Source organism: Arachis ipaensis, chromosome B04, assembly GCF_000816755.2.
Source record: "Arachis ipaensis cultivar K30076 chromosome B04, Araip1.1, whole genome shotgun sequence".
Lineage (NCBI taxonomy): Eukaryota > Viridiplantae > Streptophyta > Magnoliopsida > Fabales > Fabaceae > Arachis > Arachis ipaensis.
In genome coordinates, this window is record NC_029788.2 from 77,628,907 (window position 1) to 77,639,306 (window position 10,400).

Genomic DNA, 10,400 nt, shown 5'->3' on the forward strand with positions numbered 1-10,400 from the left:
AATATGTATGTTAGGTGAGATCTTAGTCTAATTAAGGATTCGTTTATTAGCTCACTTAACCCTATACATAAATCCTTACCTTTACCTTGACCACATTACAACCTTAGTTAAGACCTCATGACTTTTTGGTATGACTATACTCTATAATTGTTGATTGGTTAGATGAAAAACAAAGCTGTAGAAATTAAGAATAAAAAGAAAAATAGAGTGAATAAACCCAATAAACACTGAGTGACTAGAGAGTAAACACAAAATCCAGTGAGGGTTCAATAACTCATCAACATATATCTGTGCTCAAAATTTACTAATTGTTTTGCAAGTTTGTACAATGTTTTCTTTCCCATCTCATTTGCTAAAGTACTTTATTATTTAAGGGTTGGCTATATATATACACACAACTCTTTGAGAATGTGAATTAACTTAGCTACATGTAAGCTTTATATATGAGTGGATGAATTAGAATTGCATGACTCATTAGGTAAATGCATTTAGCATAGGTTGCATTTCATAACATTCCATCACTTTAACCTTAATTATTTACCTTGGATTTAGCATGAGGACATGCTAGTGCTTAAGTGTGGGGAGGTTGATAAACCCATATTTCATGAGTTCTTTTGTGCTTAATTAGAGTGATTTATTCAACTCTTCACCTACTTATTCACATTAATTGCATAGTTTTACTTTCCCTTCCTTATTATGTCATACAATGAAAAAACATGTTTTCTAAGCTTTAAAAATTAATTATTTTAATTACCTTTATTTCCATTCGATGTCGTGATTAGTGTGTTGAGTAGTTTCAGATTTTCTAAGGTAGAATGACTTAAAGGATGAAAAAGGAAACATACTAAAATGGATGGAGAAAGCAAAACGGAGCTTTAAAGGAACTGGTATCCACGCGATCGCATGGATGACGCAATCGCGTGCCAAGCACGAATCAACAGCGATGCGGTCGCATGACTGAAGCGACCGCGCGCCTTAAGCAGAAAACACATGACGCGGTCGCATGACTGACGCGACCGCGTGGCAAGGAAAAGCTCCGAATGACGCGACCGCGTGACCCACGCGGACGCGTGACAGAGGCCACGCACCAGAAATTGCAGAAAACACTCATAACGAGTTCTGAGGCCCTTTTTGGCCCAAATCTAAGTCCAGAAGGCATAGACCAGAGGTTATGAAGTGAGGGAATGCATCCATTCAGAGAGAGCTCGCATATTTTCACCTTTCAATGAATTAGATTTAGTTGAGAGGGAGATCTTCTCTCTCTCTCTTTTAGGATTTAGGATTTTTTCTTGTTTTAAGAGTAACTCTGGATCCAGGTTTAATGTTCTTTTAATATTACTTCTCTTTATTTATTCCAACATTTGAATTGATTATTATTATTTATGAATTATTCCATGTTACAGATTTCTATTTGAATTAATGATGATTGAGGTATTTTCAGTTTATGATTATTCTCTTTGACTTAAGTTGCCATTGCTTCCCATCTAAGGACACTTTTATTATTCCAGAAATTTTACTTTTCCCCTTTTGGTTCTGGTTAAGAATTTAGTAACTCAACAGTTATTAAACTCAACATAATTGATAATCGTTATCTTGCTAATTGAGCTGAACTTAAATAATCCCAACCTTTTCTGAGGAAATAATTAGGATTCAAAAGTCAATTTAATTAGTCCCTTAACTTTCCTTTGCCTTGGTAAAGGTTGACCAAGTGGAGTTTAGATTCAACTTTTATTATAGTTGAGAGAGATAACTAAGTTGGACCTCTAATTTCTCTACCTTGCTAAAAGTTGCTTTACATTTATTATTTATTCTTAATTGCCATTTAATTCACTCGTCATTTAGATTACTTGCTTCTCACCTTCTAAACCCCGATTATAACCTTTATAGCCAATAATAAGAACATACTTCCTCGCAGTTCCTTGAGAAGACGACCCGAGGTTTGAATACTCGGTTAACAATTTTTAAAGGGGTTTGTTACTTGTGACACCCAACACGTTTGTACGAAGGGATTTTTGCCGGTTTAGAAACTATATCTACAACACAACCGCTTCTATGAATTTCTTTACTGGTAGAAAACCCGACGTCACTCCCCCTTTGAGCCTTGGTGAAGCCACTTTGGTTTATTTTTGCTTGTTTTTGGTCCTTAAAGATGCCTTTCACTTGTGCCTCAATTTCATGCCAAATATGCACTATTATACATCGTTGGAAAGCTCTGAATGTTAGCTTTCTAACGAAACTAAAAGCTCATCAATCGGACATCTGTAGGTCAAGTTATATCTCTTTGAAGGTGGCATGGTCATGCTGTGAACGCCCAGATTTTAACTTAGCGAAATTTCTTGCCTCCAAGCACATTTTTCTTGTACGGCAAAGCTAAGTTCACTTAGTGAACTGAGCTTTGTGTGCTGATTGTTCACGCTTCCTTGATTTGGTCATGGGCCACGCTTTTAAAAGCGTGGCCTAAGGCTCCAAAGTGTGCTCCAACTTCAAAGTGTGCTCCAAAGTTCTTTTTTCTCCTTTTTAGCTTATTTTGTGCTTCTTTTTCTTCTTATTTCCTACCAAATTTATAGAATTAAAAGATCAAGGAAATATACCATTTAAGCATAAAAGAATGCAATATTTAAGCACTAATTATCAATTTCTTATATGAAAAAGCATAGAAAAACATGACATGATGACATGTCATCAGGTATCGACCTCCCCACACTTAAAGATTGCACCGTCCTCGGTGCATGCTAAGATGTGCAGGTGGACGGATTGTTCCAACTTATGCTTTTCTTCAAGGATTGTGCAGATGGACTTGTTTGTCTCCCCTTTTAGAAGTTTCTCCCTTTTTCCGTCTTCGGTGGCCAGCCTGAAAGAAGAGAAAAAGAAGAACAGTAACCCAGAAATAAAGATAAGAAGACAAATAAAATATGTTTGGGTTAATGCCAAATAATTAGGGTCTCAATTACATGGTAGCTACAACATGCAAGTGAGAAAACAGTAGAAGTACATGGCAAATCAAGAGTGCAAAAATTTGCAACAATAGGGAAGAGTGTGTGGGTAAGGAGAGATAATATAAATTCATGTCAATGCAAAAGTAATACAGGTATAAAAGATTGGCATTGATAATATTATCTAACCAGAATAAAACAAGTCACTAAGCACCCAAAATAATACAAAAGAAGATGCAACAGTTAAATAAGAAAATTCAACACCAACAGAAAAGTAATAAATTTAGAAAAGAAAGTAAAAATATGCACAAAATTAAAATGCAATGAATGAAAGTATGCAAATAAATTAAGTAAAATAGAATGAAGGTGAAAAAGAATGAGAAGTGAAAGAGATAAAGTAAGAAAGAAAGAGGAAAGAAGAAAAGATAGAAGAAATTAGGGTTAGAAAAGAAAAGATAGGATAATTGGCGCTGATCTGGATAAGTTGTGCGACGCAGGCGACGCAGACGTGTGAGTGACGCGGTCGCGTGGTGCGCGATAAGGTCAGGTGATGCGGACGCGTGGGTCACACGATCGCGTGACCTGATTTGTGCGATTGGCGCGAGTGCAGCCTCGCGTTCGCGCAACTCTCTGTTCGAAACTCTTTTTGCCAAATTTTTGGGTGACGCGGTCGCGTGGTTGACGCGATCGCGTGGATCGCCTTTCTTTTAAAAATGATGCGGACGCATGGGGCACACGTTCGCGTGGTAGGGCTTGTGCTTCTAGCATGGTTCCAGCCTCATTCCAGCCCAACTTACTGCCTTACACCCTTTTACGTCGATTTCACAGAGCCACGCGTTCGCGTGGGTGATGCGGACGCGTGGGAGGCATTTTTCCAAACGACGCGGACGCGTCAGTGACGCGGTCGCGTGGGTCAATTTGTGCCACAGGCACGCCTCCAGCCACGCTCTCACGTGACTCTCTGTCCAATTCTCTTTTCTTCAAAATGCACTGGTGATGCGGATGCGTCAGCGACGCTGCCACGTCGCGTGCGTGCTTTTCTCTTTTTTTTTTTAATAATGCAGTATGTAGAATGCAATGTTATGCATGATTCCAGGTCCAATCAAAACTTAAAAACAAACAAAACAGACTAGAATTAAAACTGAAAAAAGGACGATCATACCATGGTGGGTTGTCTCCCACCTAGCACTTTTAGTTAAAGTCCTTAAGTTGGACATTTGGTGAGCTTCCTGTTATGGTGACTTGTGCTTGAACTCGTCTTGAAACTTCCACCAATGCTTGGACTTCCAATAAGCTCTATCAATACCAAGTAAATTTCTCAAGCTTTGATGGAGTTCTTTGCAAGCTTTGAGCTCCCAAAATTGATCCTCATATATTCTTGGATCCCAAATCTTGTTTCTACACCCGTCTTCAAGTTGATTATCATGATTCCATCTGAGTGGTTCAGCCTTAGAATTCTCACTGAAGCGTCCAAACAACTTCCCATACCCATTCAATTGAGCTCTACACCAACCTCTGCGTTTAAACTTAAAGCTTCCAACCATAATGAACCTTGCAGGACAATTCTTACCACTGACCATCTTCCTCTTACTCTTAATGCCACAAAGAACTCTAAGTTGACCATCCGTCTCTAGTAGCCCATATTCAAGTGGGAAAGTAAAGGTCAAGGATGAGAATTTTACCCATTTGAATGTTGTGTTGGACGGTAATGGCCTTGGGGGAGGTGTCTCTAATGAACTTGCAAGCTCTACTTCCTTGTGCTCTTCTTTGACATCTTCCACCTCTTTGCAAGCTTCTTCAATTTCAACCTCTTCCTCTTGGTAGCTTTCTTCCAATTCAATCTCTTCTTCATTTCTCACCAAGGGCATGGAAGGTTGTGCCTCTTTTTCTTGAATCTCCATCTCTTGATCAACCTCTTCCAAGTCTTCAACCAGCCTATGCCTTGGAGGTTGTACACCCTCCTCAACATCAAATGCAACTATCTTGGAAGGAGGCTCTATGTCTTGACTTTCCCATGGAGGTTCAGCATCTCCCAAGTCTTTGTCAATAGCATCATTGGGATCATGTTGCTCTTGGATTGATGGATGTGGGTGCTCTTCCATGGATGGTGGTGATGGGATGGAGAGATCATTTTGTGGTTGAAAAGGAAGTGCACTAGACCTTGAGGGTTAATTGTTGAAGGTATTTGGTGGTCCGATTTGGGCGACGAGAGCTTGTATAGCAGAGTTTAGATCAGTAAGTGCTTTCTCCATGGAGGTTTGGGGTGGATAGGAGGGTTCATTTGGCTCATAAGGTGGTTGGTATGGTGGATACGATATGGAGGTGAATGGTGAAAAGGGGCTTCTGAGTATGGTGGTCCAAAGTCATATTGAGGAGAGGGTTTATAGGCATATGGTGGTGGTTGTTGATAGTCCATTGGAGGTGGTTGTTGCATGAGGGTTGATCAAATCCTTGTGGCTCCTCCCATCTTTGATTGTTCCAACCTTGATACATGTTCTCATTTTAATTTCCTCTTCCTGCAATATAATTGTAACCAGACTCATAGTCAAAGGGGTGAGAGTTCATAGTAGCAAATAAAAATTAAAAACAAAAATAAAAACAATTTTAAATTAAAAGGTTATTTGAAATTTAAATTTTTTGAATTTGAAAATTAAATTTTGAATTTTGAAATTTGAAATTTGAAAATTTTTAAATTTGAATTTTTTTAAATTTTGAAATTTGAATTTTGAAAATTGAATTTTGGAATTTAAATATTTGAAATTTGAAATTTGATTTTGAAATAAGATAAGATAAGATTTTGAAAAAGATTTGAATTTTGAAATTTAAAACTAAGATAAGATAAGATAAAAATTTTAAAATCAAAATCTGAAAAAAAAAAATTTACGCAAATTTCAAAAATTCAATTAAAATAAAGAGAAAACATATTTTTGAATTAAATGAGAATAGAGAAAAACAATAAAATGACACCAAACTTAAAATTTTTAGATCAAAACGGAGAAAACAACTAAGAACAACTTGATGATCAAGATGAACACCGAAAACAAATTTTTGGAAAAAAAATTTAATAACTAAATAAAAACCAATAACCTCTTAATTTATGAAAAAGAAAAAATAAAAATAAAAATAAAAATAAATAAACAAGCAAAAGAAAATATTTTCATTAACCAATAATAAGGCACACGTTTGCAATTTCCCGGCAACGGCGCCATTTTGACGAACTGAAGATTGATGGTTTAGAATTTACAATAAGTTCTCGTTGCAAGTATAGTTTCTAAACCAAGCAATCAACCTTTCGTACAAACTTTTTGGTTATCACAAGTAACAAACCCCTAAATAAATTGATAACCGAAGTATTTAAACCTCGGGTCGTCTTCTCAAGGAATTGCAGGGAGGTGTTCTTATTATTGGTTATGAGTTTTGTAAATTTGGGGTTTTTAAAATAAGGAGCAGTTAATTTAAATGACAAGTAAAATAAATAAATAACTATAAAATAAACTCTTGGCAAGGTATAAGAACTGGAAGTCCTATCATAGTTATCCTTATCAATTGTGATGAGAATTGAATTTTTCTCCCACCTTATTAACCTCTAACTATGAAGGTAAGTTAAGTGGATGAATTAATTTTTGAATCCTCAAGTCCTAGTATTTTCTTGGGAAAGGCTAGAGTTATTGAAACTCAAATTAGTTCTTGAAGAATTCCAATTTTTAGTCAACACCTCGAGTTTGATAACTCAAGCGTCACCAATTACTTAACCAGAGCCAAAAGGAAGAAAATATCTAAATTAAATTAAAAGCATCCATATAAATAAAGCAAAGCAAAATTAAATCTGAAAATACCTCAAATTGCATTAATAAAAGAAATCAAATCTAACATGGATATTCATAAATTAATTGGGAAAATAAATAAAAGGAAAATTGAACCTGATAAAAAGAAACAATCTTGAAAGCAAGAGAAATCTTAATTATAAATCCTAAGAGAGAGGAGAGAACCTCTCTCTCTAAAAACTACATCTAAATTATGAATTATGAGCTGATGATTATGAATGAATGGATTTCCCACTTTATAGCCTCTAATCTGTGTTTTTTGGGCCGAAAACTGGGTCGAAAACAGCTCAGAAATTGCTGGAGAAGAAATCTACCACGCTGATTTTCGTCACTGCAATGCGTCCGCGTGGATCGTGCGTTCGCATTGCCTAGAGTCATGAAAACTATGGCATATTATAGATCAAATCGAAGCCCTAGATGTTAGCTTTCCAAAAAAACTAGAACCGCGTCATTTGGACCTCTTTAGCTAAAGTTATAGTTGTTTGAGTGCGATGAGGTCAGGCTGGACAGCTTAGCAATTTCTCCAACTTCTTGTATTCCTTCCACTTTTGCATGCTTCCTTTTCATCCTCTGAGCCATTCCTGCCCTGTAATCTCTGAAATCACTTAACACACATATCAAGGCATCCAATGGTAATAAGAGAGGATTTAAACATAGGGAACTTAAGGCCAAAGAAGCATGTTTTCAATCAAAGCACATAATTAGGAAGGCAAATGTAAAACCATACAAATAGTATGAATAAGTGGGTAAAGAGTTGATAAAAACCACTCAATTGAGCACAAGATAAACCATGAAATAGTGGTTTATCAACACCCATTGAGATGAGCCCCTTCCGCTTAGTGTACGGAAAGGCTTGCCACCTTCCGATAGAGGTGGAACACAAGGCTTTCTGGGCGGTGAGGGAGTGCAACAAGAATTTTGAGCAAGCTGGTACTGAAAGGAAGCTGTAACTGGCAGAACTGGAGACCCTTCGACTCGAAGCTTATGATAACTACAGAGTATACAAAGAGAAGATGAAGGCTGTGCATGATAAGCATATCAAGAGAAGAGAGTTCAAACCAGGAGATCTGGTTCTCCTTTACAACTCCAGTCTGAGACTCATGCCAGGTAAGCTGAGATCCGGATGGGAAGGTCCCTACAGAGTGGAGAAGGCAGAGCCATATGGAGTCTTCCACCTACGTCATCCTTCAAGTTCCAATTACATCAAGGTCAATGGACATCGCTTAAAGCTTTATCATGGTGAGAAGATGAAGGAACACAAAGAGCTAGAGGTCTTCCTCTTGGAGGACCCACCAACAGAAGCAGAATGAGCTTGAAGATCGTCCAACTTAAGGACGTAAAAGCAAAGTGCTAGGTAGGAGACAACCCACCATAGTATGATCGTTCTGTTTCAGTCTTACTTTTGTTTTATCTTATTCTACTTTATTTTTCTTAGTGGCTGATGAGCGGATAATTTATACGCTTTTTGGCATTGGTTTTACATAGTTTTTAGTATGATTTAGTTAGTTTTTAGTATATTTTTATTAGTTTTTAAATAAAAATCACATTTCTGGACTTTACTATGAGTTTGTGTGTTTTTCTGTGATTTCAGGTAATTTCTGGCTGAAATTGAGGGACTTGAGCAAAAATCAGATTCAGAGGTTGAAGAAGGACTGCAGATGCTGTTGGATTCTGACCTCCCTGCACTCAAAGTGGATTTTCTGGAGCTACAGGAGTCCAAATGGTGCTCTCTCAATTGCGTTGGAAAGTAGACATCCATGGATTTCCAGAAATATATAATAGTCCATACTTTGCCCGAGTTTAGATGACACAAACTGGCGTTCAACGCCAGCTCTCTGCCCTATTCTAGAGTTAAACGCCAGAAACAGGTTGCAAAGTAGAGTTAAACGCCAGAAACAGGTTACAAACTGGCGTTTAACTTCTTGAAAGACCTCTGCACGTGAAAGCTTCAATGCTCAGCCCAAGCATACACCAAGTGGGCCCGGAAGTAAATTTCTGCATCATTTACTCATTTTTGTAACCCTAGTAACTAGTTTAGTATAAAGATAACCTTTTACTATTGTATTCAGAGTCTTTGGATCTGATCTTTGATTAGTTTTATGCTATCTTAGACCTCTATGGAGGCTGGCCATTCGGCCATAACTGGACCTTGTTCTTATGTATTTTCAACGGTACAGTTTCTACACACCATAGATTAAGGTGTGGAGCTCTGCTGTTCCTCATGAATTAATGCAAAGTACTATTGTTTTTCTATTCAATTCAAGCCTATTTCTTCTCTAAGATATTCATTCGCACACAAGAACATGATGAATGTGATGATTATGTGACGCTCATCATCATTCTCACTTATGAACGCGTGCTTGAAAAATACTCCCGTTCTACATGCAAACAAGCTTGAATGTGTATCTCTTAGCCTTCTGATCGTGAGATCAGAGTCTTCGTGGTATAGGCTAGAACTATTGGCGGCCATTCTTGAGGTCCGGAAAGTCTAAACCTTGTCTGTGGTATTCCGAGTAGGATCTAGGAAGGGATGGCTGTGACGAGCTTCAAACTCGCGAGTGCTGGGCGTAGTGACAGATGCAAAAGGATTACTGAATCCTATTCCAGTATGATCGAGAACTGACAGATGAATAGCAGTGCGGTGACAGCGCATCTTAGACCATTTTCACTGAGAGGACGGGAAGTAGCTATTGACAACGGTGATGCCCTACACAAAGCTTTCCATGGAAAGGAGTATGAATGATTGGATGAAGACAGCAGGAAAGCAGAGGTTCAGGAGGAACGAAAGCATCTCTATACGCTTATCTGAAATTCTCACCAATGAATTACATAAGTATCTTTATCTTTATTTTACGTTTTATTTATCTTTTAATTATTAAAACTCTGTAACCATTTGAATCCGCCTGACTGAGATTTATAAGGTGACCATGGCTTGCTTCAAGCCGACAATCTCCGTAGGATCGACCCTTACTCACGTAAGGTTTATTACTTGGACGACCCAATGCACTTGCTGGTTAGTTGTGCGAAGTTGTGACAAAGAATTAAGATTATGAACGTGCGTATAAAGTTTTGACGCCGTTACTTGATGCATTTGCATATTTGCCATTTTAACTAGTTAGTTTAGTTAGTTTTGGCTTAGTTTCATTCACTTTCTTTGAAATAAACAAGCATTTGTGTGAGTTTTCTCTCCATGCATTCATGAACCAAGAACTAAGTGGAATTTGGCCATATTTGTGCAAAGAATTCAAGGAGTTGACAAATGAATTAGCATGAATGAATCTCTTGAAAATTGTTGCATAGAATGGAAAAACTTTGAAGCAAATTCTTTGGTTAATGATAGGTAATGAAGCAAGAAGGTCATGGAGCAAGAATTGGAGCAAGAAGCCTTGAGAATACATCAAGCTTGGCAAGGAGGCAGAGGACTTGCACGTTGCTAACTTGGAGTTACATTGGAGTGCTTGGCAACAACTCAAGAAGCAAGTTGGGCAAGAAGAAGAGGAGTTGTTGGCGTTGCCAACTTGGAGAAAGGAGTGAGTGTTTGATGGCAACGCAGGCAAGCAAGGAGCTGAGCCAAGGAGAAGGTCGAGGGCGTTGCCAACGCCAGAAACAAGGGACGTGTTCCTTGGCAACGCACACAAGCAAG